Source organism: Phocoena phocoena, unplaced genomic scaffold, assembly GCF_963924675.1.
Source record: "Phocoena phocoena unplaced genomic scaffold, mPhoPho1.1 SCAFFOLD_41, whole genome shotgun sequence".
Taxonomy (NCBI): Eukaryota; Metazoa; Chordata; class Mammalia; order Artiodactyla; family Phocoenidae; genus Phocoena; species Phocoena phocoena.
In genome coordinates, this window is record NW_027077433.1 from 75,166 (window position 1) to 100,818 (window position 25,653).

General features: G+C 38.1%; 1 pseudogene; it reads right to left on the bottom strand.

Annotated features, from left to right (window-relative positions):
• Window positions 1–19,212, bottom strand: part of LOC136143275 (RAD52 motif-containing protein 1-like) — a 64,041-nt pseudogene extending 44,829 nt beyond the window's left edge.
• Window positions 19,213–25,653: the final 6,441 nt, after the last annotated feature.

Here is a 25,653-nt window from a genome sequence, read left to right on the forward strand (position 1 = left end):
GGAATATTACTCAGCCATGAAATGAATGGAATAAGGCCATTTTCAGCCACTCAGAAGGACATAGATACATTCATACTAAGTATGTCATAAATCAGGCAATGATAAATATCATATGATATTACTTATCGGTGGAATCTAACAATTGATACAAAGGTACTATCTTACAACACAGAAACAGAGTCCCAGACTTAGAACACAAACTTATGGTTACCAAACTGGAAAGGTGTGTTGGAGGCATAAATCATGAGGTTGGAGTTAGTATATACATATTTACAGAGAGAAAACTTGTAATCAACATGGCCCTGCTGTAGAGTACTTGGAACTCTTCTCAACACCCTTTAGTAAGCTCAATGGGAAAATAATTCCAGAAAGAATATATAGTCATCTCTGTATAAGTGAATCATGTTGGTGTATATCAAAAATGAACACAACATGGTAAATCAACTATACTCCATTATAAATTTAAAATTGAATTATAGAAAAGAAAAATGATCACTAAATTCATTTAGTCTCAGTTAACGTGCTAGTGTTACATCCCTGGACACAGACACAATTTGGTCCCAAGGCTGGACTGTTGTGGGCCTGAGGACCTCGGGAGGATATGCCAGCTAATTTGACCCCCTGAACATGTAGTACCTGGTCCCCTCTGCATGGGATCACAATCTCCAGATCTAAGTGTGCCCTCATACTACTAAACCAACCCTCTGACACCCAAAGGATGGTGGACTCTCTGGGCTGGATGACATTTGGAAAATCACCTGGTCTCAACATATCTTGGTGTTTGGGTTCCGACCTCCCGACTCCTTCTTTAGGGTCATCCCACTCTACAAGACAGCACCCTCAACAGGTGATTTTGCAGGGGTTTATACTTGTTCAGGGGATGAAGGGTAACGGGGAAGAAGGAATGGGACAGAAGCCCGTACATGTTTGGTCAGGCACATTCCACTCTAATTTAAAACCCAGGAACAGGACTTTCCCTACATCTAAGGTTGTGTCAGTAACCACAGGGGGACAGGAGAAATCCTGCCACCTTCTGTTTCCCATAACAACAATTCTAAAACTGGACCTTACAGGCACTTCATATTTACAATGCCTGGGGAGCTGTAAATGACAACAGCCCTCAAGAAATACCTTGGGGTAGGTAATCGAAATAGACTTCAAAACAAGGCAACCTTTCAATAACCCTTTTTCAATGGGTAAACTTTACTCACACTGTTCAAAAAAAAAAGCACATATGAAGATGCTCAACATTGCTTTATGTTAGACAAATGCAAATCAGATGTACAAAGAAGTATCACCTGGAACCACTCAGAATAGCCATCCTCACAATGTCTAGAAACAAGAAATGCTTCAGAGGGTGTGGAAAAAAGAGAAACCTACTACTTATTATTATTGTTTTTTTCATCTGCATTGGGTCTTCTTTGTTGCATGCGGCTTTTCTATAGTTGCAGCAAGCGGGGGCTACTCATCGTTGTGGTACGCAGCCTTCTGTTTGCGGTGGCTTCTCTTGTTGTGGAGCACAGGCTCTAGGCACACAGGCTTCTGTTGTTGTGGCACGTGAGCTCAGCAGTTGTGGCTTGTGGGCTCTAGAGCGGAGACTCAGTAGTTGTGGCGCACGGGCTTAGTTGCTCTGTGGCGTGTGGGATCTTCCTGGGCCAGGGCTCGAACCTGTGTCCCCTGCACTGGCAGGCGGATTCTTAACCACTGCGCCACCAATACTACATTACTGGTGGCAATGCCAATTGGTAACAGCCACTATGGGGCACAGAATGGAGGTTACCAGAGTAAGGGGAGACGGGAGGGATAAACTGGAAATTGGAATTGACATATACACACCACTATATATAAAAGAGATAACAAATAAGGGCCTACGGTATAGCACAGGGAACTCTACTCAATACTCTGTAATGACCTGTATGGGAAAGGAATCCAAAAGGGATTGGATATATGTATAACTGCTTCACTCTGCTGTACAGCAGAAAGTAACACAACATCGTAAATCAACTATCCTCCAAAAAAATTGAAATGAAAGGAAATAAAATAAAATAGAGCTACCAGATGATCCAGCAAGTTCACTCCTGTGCGCCTATCTGGAGGAAAGCATAGATCGAAAAGACACATCTTCCCCAATGTTCACTGCAACACTCTTTACAATAGCGAAGACATGGAAGCAACCAAAATGTCCATCAACATATGAATATAGGTAAAGAATATGTGATACATATATATAATAGAACATGACTCAGCCATAAAACAGAAGAAAATAATGCCAATTGCAGTAACATGGATGGACCTAGAGATGATTGTACTAAGTGAAGTAAGTCAGACACAGTAAGACAAATATTGTATGATATCATTTCTAGGTGGAACCTAAAAATTGATACAAATGAACTAACTTACAAAACAGAGGCAGACTCACAGACTTGGAAAACAAACTTATGGTTACCAAAGGGGAAATGTGGGGGGTAGGGACAAATCAGGAACTTGGGGGAAACATACGAATACTGCTATATATAACATAGATAAGCAACAAGGACCTACTGTATAGCACAGGGAACTCTACTCAATATTCTGGGAATACCTTTTATCAGAAAAGAATCTGAAAAAGAATGACTATATGCACGTGTGTAACTGAATCACTTGCTGGGCAGCAGAAATGAAATTGTAAATCAACTATACTCCAAGAAACTTTAAATTACAAAATAAAGAAAATCACCTACATTTCAAAAGAAAGAAAGAATTCCCACCATTTTTTATGGCTTGATAGCTTACTTTTGTAGTGCTCAATATTATCCCATTCACAGAATATATTAATACTATATCATTTCATTCACCTATTGGAGAACACCTTAGTTTCATTCACGTTTTGGCAATATTGAATTAGGTGCTATAAATATCCATATGCAGGTTTTCGTCTGGAAGTATGTTTTAAACTACTTTCAGTAAATATCCATGAGAACACTTGCCAGATTGTACAGTAAGGGAATGTTCAGTATTATAGCAAGTGTCAATCAGACTACCAAAGTAGCTGTACTATTTTTCATTTCCACCAATAACAAATGACATTTCCTATTGTTCCACATCCCCTACAGAATTTGTTCTTGTCATTGTTCACATTTTAGCCATTCTAATGGCTAAAATCGTATGTAATTGTATTGTTAATTTGCTTTTTGATGGCAGCATGTAATCTGAATTATTCTTCTGTATACTTATATGCATAGTGTCTATTTTCTTTGGTGAGGTGTCCGTAAAGTATATTGGTCTACATTTTATTTAGGCTGCTGTCATTTTTTTCTACCCAATCTGTATTTGTTTTATTTATTTTTGTGCCTTATTGCATTAGCAAGGACTTGGAGTAAAATATGGAAAAGGAGTCATGAAAGGGAACATCCTTGCTTTTACCTGAATTTAGTGGAAAAGCTTCATGTTTTTGACCATTAATCATGACGTAAGATAAAAGTTTCCTGTAGATCTTTGTTATCAACTTGAGAAAGCTCCAGTCTATTTCTTTAACTGAGAGTTTTTATGAAGAATGGGTGTTAGATTTTTTTCAAAGGTCTTCTGAATCTATTGATATGCTAATGATTGTCTTTAGGGTGTTGATATGATGGATATAATTATTTGATCTTAGAATTTTGAACCAGCCTTGCATACCTGGGATTACTCCCTCTCATTCATGATATAAAATTCTCTCAAAATATTGTTGGATTCAATTTGTTAATATTTTGTTGAGGATTTTTGCACTGATGTTCCTGAGAGATATTGGTCAGTTTTCTTTACTATTCATATGTTCCTCTAAGTTTGGATGTTGTGGATTTAGTGCCAGACATTCATTTGGGGAGATTCTCAGTCATTTTTAAAAACTATTTTCTGTTCTTTGTTATCTTTATTCTCCTCCTGCTACACCCATTATGTATAGGTCACAGCATTTTCATTGTTCCACAATTACTGATTACTCTGTTCTGCTGATCTCTTTCCTGCCCATTTTCTCTTTTCTTTTGAGATTTAAAGGTTTCTCTTGATATGTCTTCAAGCTCACAGATATTTCTTCTCAGCCAGCTCTTTGACTGCTAAAACAAAATACGAGAGACTTGGTATTTTATAAACAACAGAATATTTTTGTTTTCTCATAACTGCTCAGGCTGAAAAGTTCAAGAACAAGTTACCAGGGGCTTCCCTGGTGGTGCAGTGGTTAAGAATCTGCCTACCAATAAAGCGGACACGGGTTCGAGCCCTGGTCCGGGAAGATCCCACATGCCATGGAAGAACTAAGCCCGTGCACTACAAATACTGAGCCAGTACTCTACAGCACACAGGCCACAACTACTGAGCCCGTGTGCCACAACTACTGAAACCCGCACACCTAGAGCCCATGCTCCGCAACAAGAGAAGCCACCCAATGAGAAGCCGGCACACTGCAACAAAGACCCAAAACAGCCAAAAAATTAATTAATTAATTAAAAAAAAAAAGAACAAGTTGCCAGCTGACTTAGTGTCTGGTGAGGGACCAATATCTGGTTCATAATGTGGGTTTTCTCGCTCGGCAATGAAATCATGTGATGGGCATGAGATCTGTGTGCTACATTTATTAGGCCACTAATTCCATGTTTGAGGTCTCTGGCCTCATGACATAATCACCTCCCAAAAGCCCCACCACCTAATACCATCAACATGGGAGCTGGGTTTCAAAATTTTAAAATTAGAGGTACAAAATGTTTACACCATAACAGGGACCACAGAGTTAACTGATTTTTCCTTTCATGTTAAAGGTTTGCACATTTATATTTATTATATTATCCCAAAACCCTTGTTGTTGCTTTTAAGATTCTTTTCCCGTATATGCCAATACACAACATTGAGTAGAGTTCCCTGTGCTATAAAGCAGGTCCTTATCAATACTTATCTATTTTATATATACTAGTGTGTATAGGTCAGTCCCAATCTCCCAATTTATCCCTTCCCCACTTATCCCCTGGTAACCATAAGTTTCTTTTCTATATCCATGACTCTATTTCTGTTGTGTAAATTAGTTCATTTGTACCTTTTTATTCTTTTTTAGATTCCTCATATAAGCAATATCAAATGATATCTGTCTTTCTGTGTCTGACTTGCTTCACTCAGTATAACAATCTCTAGGTCCATCCATGTTGCTACAAAACTTGTTGTTACAAAAATTGTTAAGGACAACTCTCAATTTTTTCCAGTATCATCAGCAATTCTTTCTGTCAGACATGTGATAACACTTTTTAAACAGGGATATTGAGACCAAGGCTCCTGACTTGCAAACAAACAAAACATCATTTATATAGTGAAAACTTTGCACGTCAAAGGATGAAAGCACTTGGTCTAAATCCCTTTACACCCACTGCTGACAGAGAGCAGAGGAGTTTGACTCACTAATCTTCCTTATGTGCACTTCTTCCTAATGGGGAATTCCATCTAAAACTTATAAGAAGCGGGAATGCATCATGGAACACACCAATCTCTACTACAGATTCTGAAGCAGCAAAAAAACAAAAACAAAAACATGATGAATCCATCCAAAGGGTTCTGTCCACATTGTTACAGTAGTTTCCCTCGCACTGTGAACCCTTTTCAAACCCTATCACTTGAACCTACTTTCATTTTTTTCAACAAAAATAATGTTAATCTGCAGTCACATGCTCCATTAATATTACACTATCCCTTGTGCAAGTATGTAGGGATTCGAGGACTTATGGGAGGCTATCATGAGAGGTTGCCTAGAGTAATTAGGACATTTCATTTAATGTTGGATTTTCTCCCTAAGATGTCTGCTGTCCTCTTCTTTTTGTAGCTACTAGCATTGAGAAAGTGAGCAAGGTAAGGCCCTTCTCTTTTATTGCCCATGAATGCACCCGTGATGAACCCCACAGACCTTGGTGCTTCCAGAATCCCCTGAACCTCCTGACCTTCCATGTATGGCATCATATAGAAAAAGATGGTGACGTGTAGATTTGTATAAAACATGCTATAAAATTTTCGAGTCTTCCCTTCCTCATAATTCCAAAGAATAGATTTCTTTGGATCTCTGCTTAATGCTGCTGGAGTTGGTACATAAGTTGAGGGAGGTATCAGGGCACACCAAAAGAGAGGGTACCTGCACAGAAAATACAAGTAGGTATATTTCTGTGTAGTTTCAAGCAGCTTATGTGCTATATCAACCATGGTGACATGTTGAGCCTTCCTCTTTCTACCAGTAGTACAACAAACATAAAGGATACTTAGGCTGCTTGTTTTATCCCCACCTCTCTCAAATGATCTGCATTCACATATAGGACAATGAAGGGCCCTTTCTACCATCTTAACCAATACTTGAGAACTAGAAAATGTCCAGATTTTTCCAGGGATTATTTTCATATTCCCTAATCAGGCCTATGAAGGAATCTTACCTATTGTGTTTAATGAAGTCATATCTCTGATGGCATCCCATCATCAACAAAACTGGAAAGAAATCTGAAGGGTCTTAGATTTACCATATTTGAAATTCCTATATTTTAGCCTGACACGTTTTTGGGTTTTAGAAAAAAATATTTTAAATGAGACAAAAAATCATTTTTATGACACAGAATGACAGCAATAGTTTTATATTTTTATCTGTTCCACTTGCACACCAATGTCTCATGGGGTTATGTAAAGCAGTCCTGTTGGGTGTTGTGCATAGTGCAAGTATGGATTAAAGCTTAGGAATCTTAAGCTTCAGTCACATGAAACTTTTTAATTAGGATGCAAGCATTCCTGTCCAACATTTGGGCAGAGCAAGACACTGTCTTTATTTTATTTGTCAGGTAATTAATCTGTCTTTTGCCTCAAGGTGAGAAACAACTGGCATCTTCCATCAATGTGTTGTACAAAAATCTTCGAACACAGAGTGCAAACAGAGGCTGATACAAGATGTGAAAAATAATGAGAGACCCTTGTGACATTTTCTCCTAACTTATTGCAATCTCCCATTTAAAATGTGGGAATAATCAATCTTCTGAGGAAAAAGGCCCAAGGAAGGTTTTTGCTTCTGTGGAATAATGGGATTGCTAAAGATTTCAGGAGGCCAGACGAATTAGTAAGAATGACCATGAGAAATCAGAGAAAAGTCAGACCCATGGATGAAGTGATGTTTACCTCTGTGAATCAATGAGAAGTAGGAGCAAGTGAAAAGAAAGCTGAATACAACATTTTCTGAATAAATGTAACCTTTCAGCTGTCATAGAAAAATTAATACTCACTGTGATACAACATATGTAGTTTAGAAAGTAAACTTAAATTTAAAGATTAATAATTAGATTTATTGAAGAAACGAAAATATACTTGTGCTTTAGAATAAATAATGTGTTCTGCTACAGATAAGAATACGGCATAACTAAATAGAAATAAGACTAAATAAATAGGAAAATAACAAATCTGATGTTATTAACATTAAAAACTGACACTCATCTAAAGAAAGAGGAGAGACAGAAAGAGAGAAGAACTCATAGCAAGCATATATTAAAAACTCCTAAATAAGAAATCTTTGGATGTTAAAAAAAAAAGAAGTCTTCAATAAGAAGATAATGTAATAGCGAAAATGGGGAAAATACACCAAAAGATATTTCAAAAAAGATAGTACAGAATGTTAAGTAAACATACCAAAAGATGCGTGGCTTCTTAGTAGTCAATTAAATGCAAAAAAGTGATACCTTTAATTATCACTCACCAACCAGAAAGTTCAAATGAAAATGACAGGTATTATCAAGTTTGACAAGAATGTATATAATCCTTGAATCTCATTTACTGCTGCTAAGGATGAAAAATCATACAAATGAGTGAAGTAAGTCAGAAAGAGAAAGACAAATACCGTATGCTAACACATATATATGGAATTTAAGAAAAAAAACTGTCATGAAGAACCTAGGGGTAAGACAGGAATAAAGGCACAGACCTACTAGAGAATGGACTTGAGGATATCGGGAGGGGGAAGGGTAAGCTGTGACAAAGCGAGAGAGTGGCATGGACATATACACACTACCAAACGTAAAATAGATAACTAGTGGGAAGCAGCCGCATAGCACAGGGAGATCAGCTCGGTGCTTTATGATTACCTAGTGGGATGGGATGGGGAGGGTGGGAGGGAGGGAGATGCAAGAGGGAAGAGATATGGGAACATATGTATATGTATAACTGATTTGCTTTGTTATAAAGCAGAAACTAACACACCATTGTGAAGCAATTATACTCCAATAAAGATGTAAAAAAAAAAGAAAAATCGTGCACATGCTTTGAAAATATTTAGAAATATCTAAAAAGATAAACACATTAAAGCTATGACTCGAAAATTTTACTACTACATGTATACTGAACAATAATTTATACACACACCACCAAAGCTCAAGTTCTAGAATTTATATACCAGTGCTATTCTCAATAGACACAAACTGAAAATCACTCATATTGTAATACACATTGGAATAAATTAATTAATAGTTAAACATTTACACTATGGAATCCTATGCAACAGTGGCAACGCATGATCACAATAACAGGAAACCATACAGGCATATTCACTAGCAACATAAAATAAAAAAGCCCAATCCAAAAGTGATTTTATTGTGCCATAACATTTATATAAACTACAAAGTACAGGTAACAGGATCTTTTTGTTAGATACAAGAACAATATTAAACCTTAAGGGGAGTCACTAGAATGGGACCAGGGGGCCTCTGAGTATCTGGCAATTTTCTGTGTCTTTATCTAGAAGCTATGTATAGAGTGTATTCAGATTCTGAATTTTCTGAAATTTGTCATTTCCTTAAAAACCATGCATGTTTTTAGTTGTTTTTTATACATAACAAAAAGAAAAAAACGATAGACTAGGGAAGGTAATTATATTAGCACTTTAATAGCCATGCTTTTCAAGGTGGAACTGAAAGGTATTAAATACTTGACATTGTGATTACTTCTTAAAAGGTGAAAATTTGAGATTAATAAATAAGACATACTTCTTCATATATAATCCTCAAACAGGAGGGGTAGAAAGGAGTATTATTTTTTTAAATTAATACATAATTGTTAAGACAGAAAATAATGAAAACAGACTAGGTTTAAAAAAGAGCACACTGGACTTCCCTGGTGGCACAGTGGGTAAGTATTTGCCTGCCAATGCAGGGGACAGAGGTTCAATCTCTGGTCTGGGAAGATCCCACATGCTGCAGAGCAACTAAGCCCGTGTGCCACAACTACTGAGCCTGCGCTCTAGAGCCAGCAAGCAACAACTATTGAGCCTGCATGACACAACTACTGAAGCCCATACTCCACCAAAAAGAGAAACGACCTCAAGGAGAAGCCCGTGCGCCACAACAATGAGTAACCCCTGCTTGACACAACTAGAGAAACCTTGTGCAGCAACAAAGACCCAACACAACCAAAAATAAATAAAATTAAATCTTTTGACTTCTGAGATGACTCACTCACGTGGCTGTAGGTAAGAGGCCTCAGTTCCTTGCCACATGGATCTCTCCTTAGGGCTGCTTGAGTGTCCTCATGACATGGCAGCTGGCTTACCCCAGGATGAGTGATCTAGCAGGAACCAAAGTAGAAGCTGCAATGTCTTTCATAACTTTGGAAGCTGCACTTTGTCATTTCTACAATTTCTTATTAGTTAAACAGTAAGCCCTTTTCAAGAGTGAGGAGCCACACAGGTACAAGAAGACTGGGAGATAATTAGGCAATAATTAGGGCCATCTTGGAGGCTGGCAACCAAAGTGGCTGACTAGCCAAAGACCGACTTTTGTTTTCTTCACTTCTGGAGAGAAAATGGTCAGTGAATCTCATTGGTGGTCTTTGAGATGTACCAAAGCTACCTCTTGCTCTCACCCCCAGCCATGTGGCTGACAGGGTCTTGGTTCTCCGGCCGGGTGTCAGGCCTGTGCCTCTGAGTTGGGAGAGCCGAGTTCAGGACATTGGTCTACCAGAGACATCTGGCACCTTGTAATATCATATGGCAAATGCCTCCCAGAAATATCCGTCTCAATGCTAAGACCCAGCTCCACTCAGAGACCAGCAAGGTCCAGTGCTGGATATCCCATGCCAAACAACTAGCAAGACAGGAATGCAGGCCCACCCATTAGCAGAGAGGCTACCTAAAATCATAATAAGGCCACAGACACCTCAAAACACACCACCGGATGCAGACCTGTCAACCAGAAAGACAAGATCCAGACACACCCACCAGAAAGCCTACACAGCCCAGTGAACCAACCTCAGCCACTAGGGGCAGACACCAAAAACAACGGGAACTACGAATCTGCAGCCTGCGAAAAGGAGACCCCAAATACAGTCCCCAAAGCCAAATAAGACAGAGGAACACACAGCAGATGAAGAAGCAAGGTAAAAACCCACCAGACCAAACAAATGTAGAGGAAATAGACAGTCTACCTGAAAAAGAATTCAGAGTAATGATAGTAAAGATGATCCCAAAAAAAAAAAAAAAAAAAAAAGATGATCCCAAATCTTGGAACTGGCATGGAGAATATACAAGAAACGTTTAACAAGGACCTAGAAGAACTAAAGAGCAAACAAACAATGATGAACAACACATTAAATGGAATTTAAAATGCTCTAGAAGGAAACAATAGCAGAATAACTGAGGCAGAAGAATGGATAAATGACCTGGAACACAAAATAGTAGAAAAAACTACTGCAGAGCAGAATAAAGAAAAAAGAATGAAAAGAATTGAGGACAGTCTGAGACACCTCTGGGACATTAAACACACCAACATTAGAATACAGGGGTCCCAGAAGTAGAAGAGAAAAAGAAAGACACTGAGGAAATATTTGAAGAGATTATAGTTGAAAACTTCCCTAATATGGGAAAGGATATCATTAATCAGGTTCAGGAAGTGCAGAAAGTCCCATACAAGATACACCCAAGGAGAAACATGCCAAAACATATATTACTTAAACTATCAAAAATTAAATACAAAGAAAAAATATTAAAAGCAGCAAGGGAAAAATAACAAATAACATACAAGGGAATCCCCAAAAGGTTAACGGCTGATCTTTCAGCAGAAACTCTGCAAGCCAGAAGGGACTGGCAGGACATATTTAAAGTGAGGAAAGGGGAAAAGCTACAACCAAGATTACTTGACCCAGCAAGGATCTCATTCAGATTTGACAGAGAAATTAAAACCTCTACAGACAAGCAAAAGCTAAGAGAATTCAGCACCACCAAACCAGCTTTACAACAAATGCTAAAGGAACTTCTCTAGGCAGGAAACACAAGAGAAGGAAAAGACCTACAATAACAAACCCCAAAAAATTAAGAAAATGGAAATAATAACATACATATCAATAATTACCTTAAATGTAAATTGATTAAATGCTCCAACCAGAAGACATAGACTGGCTGAATGGATCCAAAAACATGACCGGCAAATATGCGGTCTACAAGAGACCCACTTCAGACCTAGAGACACATACAGACTGAAAGATAGGGGATGGAATAAGATATTCCATGCAAATGGAAATCAAAAGAAAGCTAGAGTAGCAATTCTCATATCAGACAAAAAAGACTTTAAAATAAAGACTATTACAGGAGACAAAGAAGGACACTACATAATGATCAAGGGATCAATCCAAGAAGAAGATATAACAATTGTAAATATGTATGCACCCAACACAGGAGCACCTCAATACATAAGGCAACTGCTAACAGCCATAAAACGGGAAATCGACAGTAACACAGTCATAGTAGGGGACTTTAGCACCCCTCTTTCACCAATTAACAGATCATCCAAAATGAAAATAAATAAGGAAACACAAGCTTTAAATGATACATTAAGAAAGATGGACTTAATTGATATTTATAGGACATTCCATCCAAAAACAACAGAATACACTTTTCCTCAAGTGCTCGTGGAACATTCTCCAGGATAGATCATATCCTGGGTCACAAAAAAAGCCTTGGTAAATTTACGAAAATTGAAATCGTATCAAGTATCTTTTGTGACAACAATGCTATCAGAATAGATATCAATTACAGGAAAAGATCTGTAAAAAATACAAACACATGGATGCTAAACAATACACTACTTAATAACCAAGACATCACTGAAGAAATCAAAGAGGAAATTAAAAAAAATATCTAGAAACAAATGACAATGAAAACATGAAGACCCAAAACCTATGGGCTGCAGAAAAAGCAGTTCTAAGAGGGAGGTTTATAGCACTACAATCCTACCTCAAGAAACAAGAAACATCTCAAATAAACAAGCTAACCTTACACCAAAAGCAGTTAGAGAAAGAAAGAAAGAAAAAAAAAACAAAGTCAGCAGAGGAAAGAAATCATAAAGATCAGATCAGAAATAAATGAAAAAGAAATGAATGAAAGAACAGCAAATATCAAAAAAACTAAAAGCTGGTTCTCTGAGAAGATAAACAAAATTGACAAACCATTAGCCAGACTCATCAAGAAAAAAAAGGAAGACTCAAATCAATAGAATTACAAATGAAAAAGGAGAAGTAACAACTGACACTGCAGAAATACAAAGGATCATGAGAGATTACTGCAAGCAACAATATGCCAATAAAATGGACAACCTGGAAGAAATGGACAAATTCTTAGAAAAGCACAAGCTTCCAAGACTGAACCAGGAAGTAATAGAAACTATAAACAAACCAATCCAAAGCACTGAAATTGAGACTGTGATTAAAAATCTTCCAACAAACAAAAGCCCAGGACCAGATGGCTTAACAGGCAAATTCTATCAAACATTCAGAGAAGAGTTAACACCTATCATTCTCAAACTCTTCCAAAATATAGCAGAGGGAGGAACTCTCCCAAACTTATTCTGTGAGACCACCATTTCCCTGATACCAAAACCAGACAAAGATGTCACAAAGAAAGAAAACTACAGCCCAATAAAACTGATGAACATAGAGGCAAAAATCCACAGCAAAATACTAGCAAACAGAATCCAACAGCGCATTAAAAGGATCATACACCAAGATCAACTGGGGTTTATCCCAGGGATGCAAGGATTCTTCAATATATGCAAATCAATGTGATACACCATATTAAAAAACTGAAGGATAAAAACGATATGGTCATCTCAATAGACACAGAAAATGCTTTAGACAATATTAAACACCCATTTATAATTTTAAAAAAAACCTCCAGAAAGTAGGCATAGAGGGAACTTTCCTCAACATAATAAAGGTCATATATGACAAACCCACAGCCAACATCGTTCTCAATGGTGTAAAAGTGAAACCATTTCCACCAAAATCAAGAGCAAGACAAGGTTGCCCACTCTCACCACTATTATTCAACACACTTTTGGAATTTTTAGCTACAGCAACCAGAGAAGAAAAAGAAACAAAGGGAATCCAAATCAGAAAAGAAGAAGTTAAGCTCTCACTGTTTGCAGATGACATGATACTACACATAGAGAATCCTAAAGATGCTACCAGAAACCTACTAGAGTTAATCAATGAATCTGGTAAGGTTGCAGCATACAAAATTAATGTACAGTTATCTCTTTCATTCATATACACTAAAGATGAAAAATCTGAAAGAGAAATTAAGGAAACACTCCCATTTACCACTGCAATATAAAGAATAAAATACCTAGGAATAAACATACCTAAGAAGACAAAAGTCGTTTACTCAACAAACTATAAGACACTGATTAAAGAAATCAAAGATGACACAAACAGATAGAGAGATATACCATGTTCTTGGACTGGAATAATCAACATTGTGGAAATGACTATACTACCCAAAGCAATCTACAGATTCAATGCAATCCCTATCAAACTACCAATGGCATTTTTCAGAGAACTGGAACAAAAAATTTCACAATTTGTATGGAAACACAAAAGACCCCGAACAGCCAAAGCAATCTGGAGAAGAAAAACAGAGCTGGAGGAATCAGACTCCCTGACTTCAGACAATACTACAAAGCTACAGTAGTCAAGACAGTATGGTACTGGCACAAAAACAGAAATATAGATCAATGGAACATGAGGGAAAGCCCAGAGATAAACCCATACACATATGGTTACCTTATTTATGATAAAGGAGGCAAGAATATACAATGGAGAATTCACAGCCTCTTCAATAAGTGGTGCTGGGAAAACTGGGTAGCTACAGGTAAAAGAATGAAATTAGAAGATTCCCTAACACCATACACAAAAATAAACTCAAAATGGATTAAAGACCTAAATGTAATGCCAGACACTATAAAACTCTTAAGAGGAAAACATAGGCAGAACACTCTATGACATCAATCACAGCAAGATCCTTTTTGACCCACCTCCTAGAGAAATGGAAATAAAAACAAAAATAAACAAATGAGACCTAATGAGACTTAAAAGCTTTTGCACAGCAAAGGAAAACGAAAACAAGATGAAAAGACAATCCTCAGAATGGCAGAAAATATTTGCCAATGAAGCAACTGACAAAGGATTAATCTCCAAACTTTACAAGCAGCCCATGCAGATCAATATCAAAAAAAAAAACAAACAACCCAATCCACAAATGGGCAGAAGGCCTAAATAGACATTTCTCCAAAGAAGATATACAGATTGCCAATAAACACATGAAAGAATGCTCAACATCACTGATCATTAGAGAAATGCAAATCAAAATTACAATGAGGTATCACTGCACACAGGTAAGAATGGCCATCATCAAAAAGATCTACAAACTCTAAACGCTGCAGAAGTGTGGAGAAAAGAGAACACTCTTCCACCATTGGTGGGAGTGTAAATTAATACAACCACTATTGAGAACAGTATGGAGGTTCCTTAAAAGCCTAAAAATAGAACTACCACTACCATATGACACAGAAATCCCACTACTGGGCATATACCTGGAGGAAACCATAATTCAAACAGAGACCTGTTCCACAATGTTCATTGCAGCTCTATTTGCAATCACCAGGACATGGAATCAATCTAACTGTCCATCAACTGATGAATGGATAAAGAAGATGTTGCACATCTTCAATATAAAATGGAATATTACTCAGCCATAAAAAGAAATGAAATTGAGTTATTTGTAGGGAGGTGGATGGACCTAGAGTCTGTCATACAGAGTGAAGTAAGTCAGAAAGAGAAAAACAAATACTGTATGCTAACATATATATATGGAATCTAAACAAAAGGAAAAAAAATGGTTCTGAAGAACCCAGGGGCAGAACAGGAATAAAGAAGCAGACATAGAGAATGGACTTGAGGACATGGGGAGGGAGAAGGGTAAGCTGGGACGAAGTGAGAGAGTGGCATGGACTTATACATACTACCAAATGTAAGATAGATGGCTAGTAAGAAGCAGCTGCATAGCACAGGGAGATCAGCTCAGTGCTTTGTGACCACTTAGAGGGGTGGGATAGGGAGGGTGGGAGGGAGATGCAAGAGGGAGAAAATATGGGGATATATGTATATGTATAGCTTGTTCACTTTCTTATAAAGCAGAAACTAACACACCATAGTAAAGCAATTATACTCCAATAAGATGATATAAATAAATAAATAAATAATTTATGCTTCCCCCCAAATTAATTTTTTAAAAAAAAAATAAATAAAAAACAGCACTCGATAACATGGTAACTCTAAACCTAAGTATTTTCAGTACTATAGTAAATGTAACTGGATTAATATCTCCTATTAAAGTGTAATTTTTTATATTATGTGCAACTAAATTTTTTTCACAATATACAGGTAAAATGAAAGAATTACGTTAGAAAGGAGAAAACATTCCATGTATTTAAAAACAATAAAATAATAAGCATATAATATCATGCTTATAATAATCATATAAAAAGCATATATAATATCATATAATATATAAGCATATAATATCATGCTTATAATAAGCATATAATAACCATCTTAGATAAAATAGTCTTTAAGTTCAGAACAATTTGTCATTATTGTAATTAGTATTATTATCCCAATTTCTTAAAAATATTTCAATACATTTTCTATTTGAAAAAATATTTTAATATTTTTTTCTTCACTTTTTTGTGGTCTAATACATGGTAAGTATTTAGGTGATAACATAACCTAAAAATATATGTGGTTTTTTTACAGCCGAACAAAACTGAATCAAGAAAAAATAGATAACTTGAACATACTGATCACTAAAAGCAAAACAGAATCTGTAATTAAAAACAACTCTCTACCAACAAAATTCCAGTATCAAATGGTTTCACAGGCAAATTCTTCCAAATATACAAAGCAAAACTTACACTGATTCTTCTCAAACTCTTCAAAAAGCTTGAAGAGTAAAGAATACTTCCAAAGACATTCTATGAAGCCACCATCACCCTGATATCAAAAACAGATGAGGGGGGGGCTTCCCTGGTGGCGCAGTGGTTGAGAGTCCGCCTGCCGATGCAGGGGACACGGGTTCGTGCCCCGGTGCGGGAAGATCCCACATGCCGCGGAGCGGTTGGGCCCGTGAGCCATGGCCGTTGAGCCTGCGCGTCCGGAGCCTGTACTTCGCAACGGGAGAGGCCACAACAGTGAGAGGCCCGCGTACCGCAAAAAAAAAAAAAAAAAAAAAACAGATGGGGGGGACTTCCCTGGTGGCACAGTGGTTAAGAATCCATCTGACAATGCAGGGGACATAGGTTCCAGCCCTGGTCTGGGAAGATCCTACATGACATGGAGCAACTAAGCCTGTGTGTCACAACTACTGAGCCTGCACTCTACAGCCCAGGAGCCACAACTACTGAGCCTGATAGCCACAACTGCTGAAGCCCGTGCACCTAAAGCCCATGCTCTGCAACACAAGAAGCCACTGCAATGAACAGCCTGCACATCACAATGAAGAGAAGTCCCCACTTGCCACAACTAGAGAGAGCCCGTGCACAGCAACGGACACCCAATGCATCCAAAAATAAATAAAGAAATCTACTAAAGACAAACAAACAAAACACACAGATGGGGACTTTTCTAGTTGTCCAGCAGTTAAGATTTCGCCTTCCAGTGCAGGGGGGGCAGGTTCAATCCCTCATGGTGGAGCTAAGATCCCACATGCCTCACAAACAAGAAACCAAAACATAAAACAGAAGCAATATTGGAACAAATTCAATAAAGACTTTAAAAAAAACACAGAGAAAGACACTACCAAAAAAAGAAAATTTCAGACCAATATCTTTGATAAATATAGATGCAAAAATTCTCAACTGAATATTAGAAAACTGAATCTGACAACACATAAGAGGATCATACACCATGACCAAATTTGATTCTCCCCAGTGTCACAAAGTTGTTTCAACATATGCAAATAAATCAACATGATACACCCCATCAACAAAGGAAAAACACAAAACAAATGATCATCTCAATAGATGCCAAAAAAGCATTTGAAAAACTTCAACATCCATTGATGATAAAACACTTACCAGGGCTTCCGTGGTGGCGCAGTGGTTGAAAGTCCACCTGCCAATGCAGGGGACACGGGTTTGTGCCCCAGTCCGGGAAGATCTCACATGCCGCGGAGCGGCTGGGCCCGTAGCCATGGCCACTGAGCCTGCGCGTCCAGAGCCTGTGCTCCACAATGGGAGAGGTCACAACAGTGAGAGGCCCACATACCAAAAAAAAAAAAAAAAACAAAACACTTACCAAAGTGGGTATAGAGGAAACATATCTCAACATAATAAAAGCTATTTATGACAAACCCACAACCAATATAATACTCAATGTTCATAGGCTGAAAGCCTTCCCCCTAAAATCTGAAACAAGGATGCCCACTCTCACCTCTTCTCTTCAACATAGTATTGGAAGTCCTAGCCACAACAATCAGACAAGAAAAAGAAATAAAATCTAACCACATTGGAAGGGAAGAGGTAAAGTTGTCATTATATACAGATGACATGATAATATATATAAAGGAAACCCTAAAAGTACCACACAAAATCTACTAGAACTGATAAACAAATTCAGCAAAGTAGCAGGATACAAGATTAACATACATAAATTAGTTGCATTTCTTGGTTTTTCCTTTTCTTTTTTAAATTTATTTTGGCTGCATTGGGTCTTCATTGCTGTGCACGGGCTTTCTCTAGTTGTGGCCAGCGGGGGCAAGTCTTCGTTGTGGTGTACAGGCTTCTCATTGCAGTGGCTTCTCTTGTTGCAGAGCACAGGCTCTAGGCACGCGGGCTTAAGTAGTTGTGGCACATGGGCTCAGTACTTGTGGCTCACGGGTTCTAGTGTGCAGGCTAAGTACTTGTGGCACACAGTTCTAGTTGCTCCACGGCATGTGAGATTTTCCTGCACCAGGGCACAAACCTATGCTCCCTGTACTGGCAGGCGGATTCTCAACCATGGAGCCACCAGGGAAGTCCCTGGATGCATTTTTTTACACTAACAATGAAATATCAGAAAGAAAATGTAAACAAGCAATCCTTTTTAGAACGGCATCAAGAAAATAAAATACTTAGGAATAAACCTCACCAAGGAGGTGAAAGACTTCTACGTTGAGAACTACAAAACATTAGTAAAGGAAACTGAAGATGATTCAGAGAAATGGAAAGACATCCCACGCTCTTGGATGGGAAGAATTAAAACTGTTAACATGGCTATACTACCCAAAGCAATCTACAGATTTAATGTGATTCCTATCAAATTGCCCATGACACTTTCCCCAGAATTAGAACAAATAATCCTAAAATATATCTGGAACTATAAAAAGTCAGAACTGTCAACACAATCCTGAGGAAAAAGAAAAAAGCTGGTGGCATAACCCTGCTAAACTTCAGACAACACTACAAAGATAGAGTAATCAAAACCGCATGGTATTGGCACAGAAAGAGATGCATGGATCAATGGAATGGAATAGAGAGCCCAGAAATAAACCCACACACCTATGGTCAATTAACCTTCGACAAAGGAGGTAAGAATATACAATGGGGAAAAGATAGTCTCTTCAGCAAGTGGTGTTTTGAAAGTTGGACAGCCGTATGCAAATCAGTGAAGTCAGAACATACTCTCACACCATACACAGAAATAAACTCAAAACAGCTTACATGCTTAAATATAACATAGGACACCTTAAAACACCTAGAAGAGAACATAAACAAAACATTCTCTGACATAAATCATACCACAGTTTTCCTAGGCATTTCCCCCTAGGCAGAACAAATACAGTAAGTCACCTACATACGCACCTTCAAGTTGCAAACTTTCAAAGATGCAAACGTCCATTCGCATGTCCAATTCGCATGTAAGTTAGTTCACGTGTCTGGCATACATTGTCATGTGCGTGCATCCTCTATAAGTGGTTGTGCTTTTGTGTTCTTTACAGTACTGTATAGAGTACAGTAGTAGAGTACCTTTATTTCAAGCCCAAGATGTCTGGAAGCAAGCGTAAAGGCAGCGGTGATGTAGCTGGTACTGTTAAGAAGGGCCAAGCTGGTACTGTTAAGAAGGCCAAAGTGAAAGTAATTGAGAGAGTGGAGCGAGGCAAAAAGATGTTAGACATCGCTCATTCTTACAACGTGAATCATTCAATCATTGGCACAAATCTAAAGAACAAGGACAAGATCATGGAACATGGGAAGTCTGTCGTGCCGATGATTTTGACAAAATATCGAAGAAGCATGGAAAAGTGATGGAGGAGAGGGAGAAACTTCTCAGTGTGCAGATGCAGGATCAACGTCAGCGCTGAGTCCTGCTCAGCTTAATGCTGATTCAAGAGAAAGCTAAAAGCCTTTATGAAGACTTGAAGAAGAAACACGGCAAAGAATCAGAGGGCACGTCTTTTAATGTCAGCCATGGCTGGCTTCATCGGTTCAAAGCTAGAGCCAACCTTCAAAATGCAAAAGTAAGTGGAGAGGCAGCAAGTGCAGATAGCATAGCTGTCCTGGAACTTCCAGAAACACTTTGAGAAATTATTGATGATGGTGTGTATTTACACAACCAGGTTTTTAATGTGGATGAGACACAACTCTACTGGAAGAGGATGCCAGACCGAAGTTACATCTGTAAGGAGGAAAAGTTGATGCCAGGCTGTAAAGCAGAAAAGGACAGGCTAACTGTTGTTTGGTGGCAATGCTTCCGGTGAATTGAAGCTGAAGCCTCTCTTAATTTATCATTCAGAGAACCTAAGAACCCTTAAAAACATACCCAAGGGCTCTCTTCCTGTTGCGTGGAAGCATAACCCCAAATCCTGGATTACACAGGCCACGTTCCAGGACTGGTTTTGCCACCACTTTATCCCAGATGTACAGAAATATTGCTTGGAGGACGTTCCAGCAAAACATTCTTTTGCTGATCGACAATGCTCTGGGCCACCCCCTATCCATGGATGACTTTCATCCCAACGTCAAAGTAGTGCATCTGTCACCAAATACTACGTTGTTCATCCAACCTATGAACCAGCAGGTTAGAGCGACTTTCAAGAAATATTATTTATGTCACACTTTTTGTCAGGCAGTAAAGGTAAGTGACAAATCAGGAACAACCTAGGGACAACTTTGGAAGGACTATAACATCTACAGGACCATAAAAACATTGAGTTTGCATGGTGTGAAGGTATGGTCGTCACCATGAATGGTGTTTCGAAGAACCTTTGCCCACAGTTCATGATTTTTGTGGATTTGAGAAGGTAGACCAGAAGTCTGAAGAGGCCTTCAGCAACGTAGTGACACTTAGTGAGAAGCTGGAGCTAGATCTGCAAGAGGACGATTTCATTGAACTCCTTGCTGTGCAACATGAGGAGCTTACTGATGGAATTGGAGGCCCAGAGAAAGGATGAAGAGGGACAGGAGGAAGAAGAAGTAACTGAAGAACTAAAGAGATTCACAACACAGAAAACGGCAAGGGAATCTTCTTTATTTGAGGAAGCACTGTTAGTTTTTGAGGCACAGGACCCGAACCTAGAATGGTACCCAAAGGTGGCAGCAGCCATTCAGAATGAAATCCAGTGCTACCTTGTCATCTATAATGAGAAAAAAAAGAGCTACGACCGAGACATCAATGGATCACTTTTTCAAGAGGGTTGATATAATTAAATCCAGCAAGGAACCAGAACTTGTGCCATCAACGTCAGGCATGAGTGAAATGGCAGCTTGCCCTCTGTCTCCTACTGTTGATAATCCTTCACCTCTACCTTCTCCCACTTCCTCTCCCTCCTCTAATCAGTAACTCTTCTCACCTGTTCCCTCGATGCCAGCCCAAGTATCCCAGCTGCTGTACTGTATTACTGTACTTTTCAAGTTACTGTACTGTAAGATTAAAAATGTTTTCTTTATTTTTGTGTTTGTTTTTTATGTATTGTTTGTGTGAAGAGTATTATAAACCTATTATGGTACAATACCATATAGTCGACTGTGTAAGATGGGTACCTAGGCTAAGTTTGTTGCACTTACAAACAAATTGGACTTACAAATGCACTCTTGGAACAGAACTTGTTCATATGTAGGGGACTTACTGTAAAAGCAAAGAAGAAACAGTAACTAATCAAACTTATAAGCTGTTGCACAGCAAAGGAAACCATAATCAAAAAGAAAATACAACCTATGGACTGGGAGAAAATATTAGCAAATGATGAGACTGACAAGGGCTTAATTTCCAAATTTTACAAACAGCTCATACAACTCAATAACAAAATAACAAATAACTCAATGGAAAAATGGGTAGAAAACCTAAAGAAACATTTCTCTAAAGAAGACATACAGATAGCCAATAGACACATGAAAAGATGCTCATCATCACTAATTATTAGAGAAATGCAAATACAAATTACAATGACGTATCACTTCACAATGATCAGAATGACCATCATTAAAATAACCTACAATTAACAAATGCTGGATGGGGTATGGAGAAAAGGGAACGCTTCTACACTGTTGGTGGCAATGTAAGTTGGTGCAGCCACTACGGAAAACAGTATGGAGGTTCCTCAAAAAAACTATAAAGAGAGTTGCCATATGATCTAGCAATCCCACTTGTGGACATATATCTAGACAAAACTATAATTCAAAAAGATACATAAAACCCTATGTTCCTTGCAGCAGTATTTATAATAGCCAACACATGGAAACAACCTAAATGTTCATTGATAAATGAATGTATATAGAAGGTGTGGTATATGTATACAATAGATATTACTCAGACATAAAAAATGAATGAAATAATGCCATTTGCAGCAACATGGATGGACACAGAGATAATGATACTAAGTGAAGTAAGTCAGAAAGAGAAAGACAAATACCATATAATATCACCTATATGTGGAATCGAAAACAGGACATAAATGAACATGTCAGTGAAACAGAAACAAACACAAAGATATAGAAAACAGAGTTGTGGTTGCCAAGCAGAGAGTGATGGAAAGATTGGGAGTTTTGAAATAGCAGAAGCAAACTATTCTACATAGGATGGACAAACCACAAAGACCTACTGTATAGCAGAGGAAACTATATTCAATATCCTGTGATAAGCCATAATGGAAAAGAATATATATATATATATATATATATATAACTGAATCACTTTGTGCACAGCAGAAATTAATACAACAATGTATAAAGGCTGCAGAGGGTGTGGAGAAAAGGGAACCCTCCTGCACCGTTGGTGGGAATGTAAACTGATACAGCCACTATGGAGAACAGTATGGAGGTTCCTTAAAAGCTAAAAATAGAACTACCATATGACCCAGCAATCCCGCTACTGGGCATATACCCGGAGAAAACCATAATTCAAAAACATATATGTACCACAATGTTCACTGTAGCACTATTTACAATAGCCAGGACATAGAAGCAACCTAAATATCCATCGACAGATGAATATATAAATCAGATGTGGCCCATATATACAATGGAGTATTACTCAGCCATAAAAAGGAACAAAACTGAGTTATTTGTAGTGAGGTTGTTGGACCTAGAGTCTGTCATACAGAGTGAAGTAAGTCAGAAAGAGGAAAACAAACACCGTACGCGAACACATATATATGAATCTAGAAAAATGGTACTGACGAACCTAGTGACAGGGCAGGAATAAAGACACAGATGTAGAGAACGGACTTAAGGACACAGGGCGGAAGGGGAGACAGGGACATAGTGAGAGAGTAGCACTGACATATATACACTACCAAATGTAAAAGAGCTAGTGGTAAGCTGCCGCATAGCACAGGGAGGTCAGCTCAGTGCTTTATGTCCCCCACAGGGGTGGGATAGGGAGTGTGGGAGGGAGCCTCAGGAAGGGGGGATATGGGGATATATGTATACATACAGGTGATTCACTCTGTTGTAATGCAGAAACTAATACAGTGTTATAAAGCAATTATACTCCAATATACATGTATTAAAAAAATGTTTGTTCGTTTTAATTACACTCACGGTGAGTAAGACATAGCTCAGAAGAGCTAATATGACTTAGTGATTCTCTCATCAGGAAATACAGGTTCTACTTCCCTGTTTATTCTCCACATCCTGTAGTAAGTTAAGTTTCAATGAAAGATAAATCTACAGGGCGAAAAAGAAAAGAAAACTTTCATGTGTCGATAAGTTCATTCTGACAGGTTTTACAACGTATGTCAGTGTTTCTGGCGAGGGACACAAGCCAGAGCTCCCTACTTTGACATTTTCACTGATGTCATTCCCCTTGATCCTCAATTTGAAAGTGGATAAATATGTTTTCTTCTTTAATAAATTAAATAACGAAAGCTTTCTAGACATGATCCTCGAAAGATTTTCAGTCAGTGGTCATCAAGAGAGGAAAAGCACAGAATCTCATCCCCACAGAAGAGTGACATTCAGTCAGGTAAGAAAATTCTCCCCGAAATCAGAGCTTCATGTTTAACATGCAACCAGAGGCTTTCACAGGTTCTTCATCACTCTGCACTCAGCCCTACCATATGGGATTGGCTCTAAGAATCTCACATCAGATGACTGACAAACATGTCATAGTACACTGATCTGGTACCAGAACCTGCCTCTCTAACTGCAATATTCTAGGATATTTCCTGGAGCCCTCTACTATATACAGGTACACTTCCAAGTAGAAACAGAAGCTTTGATTCTCACTGGGACCCCTGCTCTCTCCAACCAACCTCTCTAGAAATATGATGTTCTAATCTCTCCTGATTAGAACATTTCAAGGTCTCTCCCTGTGCTGATTTACTAAAGGTAAAAGAGAAACCAAAATGAGCTAATTATGCAGGGAGCAATATATAGGATTCCTTTACTTAATGTATTTATCTGACATACCCAAATATTGAGAAATATAGATTCATTTCATAATGGTCAAGAAAAGAGGAGGAGGAACCTCCATGCCAGCAGTATATATAAAATGGAATCAATATTGCAGTAAGCTCCAGCTTAAGCTTAGCTACTAGGTACTAACTCTTCTCATAAAGAAGCAATAGTTCTCCATCATTTGAAGCACACTGAGGACTCAGACAGCTGGACACCTAGGGTGTAGTCTCCTTACTCGAATTCTGTACCTGCATCACAGAGCAATGAAATATTCCCAAAGAATTATTAAGGATGAGGTGGGGAGCCGAAATAAGAAAGATGAATCTATAGTCTGCCCTACCATCTGTTCTGCGGGATATTACCCCCATCGTGGCCCAATATGACCTTCCCACTTTTCTCTGGGCCTCGCTACATTCCACCTCCATCCTGTCATTATATCTTACCTACACTTGGAAACGACTCTAGTTTTTCCACTTACCTTTATCAACAAGTAATCCAAAGAGCAACTTTGTATATAACTCCTTAGAAACCTCAGGTCTGACTCAGTAATACATGACCTCCAAAGTCCAAAGTTTTTCTAATTCCCTTTATTATTTTTTTTCTAACTTCCATGTACTTACACTCTCTGGACCTCAACTGTTCTCAGGTTCGTCTTCCCTGCAAAATCTGTCAACCTAGACATAGACTTAAGTACCACCCTCTAATTATCTCCTAGGGAATCCAGTTTTTAAAAAAGCCTCAGCAAGCCTTATGGACTTTATTAAAGACTCTTTAAGATAACCCATGGGAGACAGCAGTACACCCAAAGATATCTATTTAATACACCCTCAGAGTATTTATTTTTTCTTTTTTATAAAGTCTCTTCTGTCCAATGAAGACTCTCAGCTCTTCTTCAACATAGGCAGTGTCTCACCCTTCTGATTACTCTCTGCTCTATCCCAGGGTCACTCGCTTTCCTGATATTACATTCTTTCCCAATTTTGTATGTTAGTAAAATCAAATAACATAAAATATAACATGTGAATTATTATAAAGTGCACCATTCAGTGATATTAAATACAATCATATTATTGGGGGATGAACATCACCATTTATCTTTCTAATTATTTTCTACGTTTTAAAACTGTGACTCTATATCCTTTAAACATAACTTTCCTTTTTGTTCCATAACCATCTGAAAAGCATCATTACCCTCCCAATTTCTATCTTTTTGACTACACTAAGTACCCCATATAATTGAAATAAGTAGTTGTATTGTTATGACTCACTAAAAGTCACAAAAATGGCATTTTGGTAGCTAAATTTCCTCAAGATTCTTCCATGTTGTAGCATATTTCTAGATCTTTTCCTTCTTAACAGTGAACAATATTGTATTATATGGGTACACCACACTTTGTTTATCCAGGAACTAGTGGATGAACACTTAGGTTTCTTTCATATTTTAGCTACT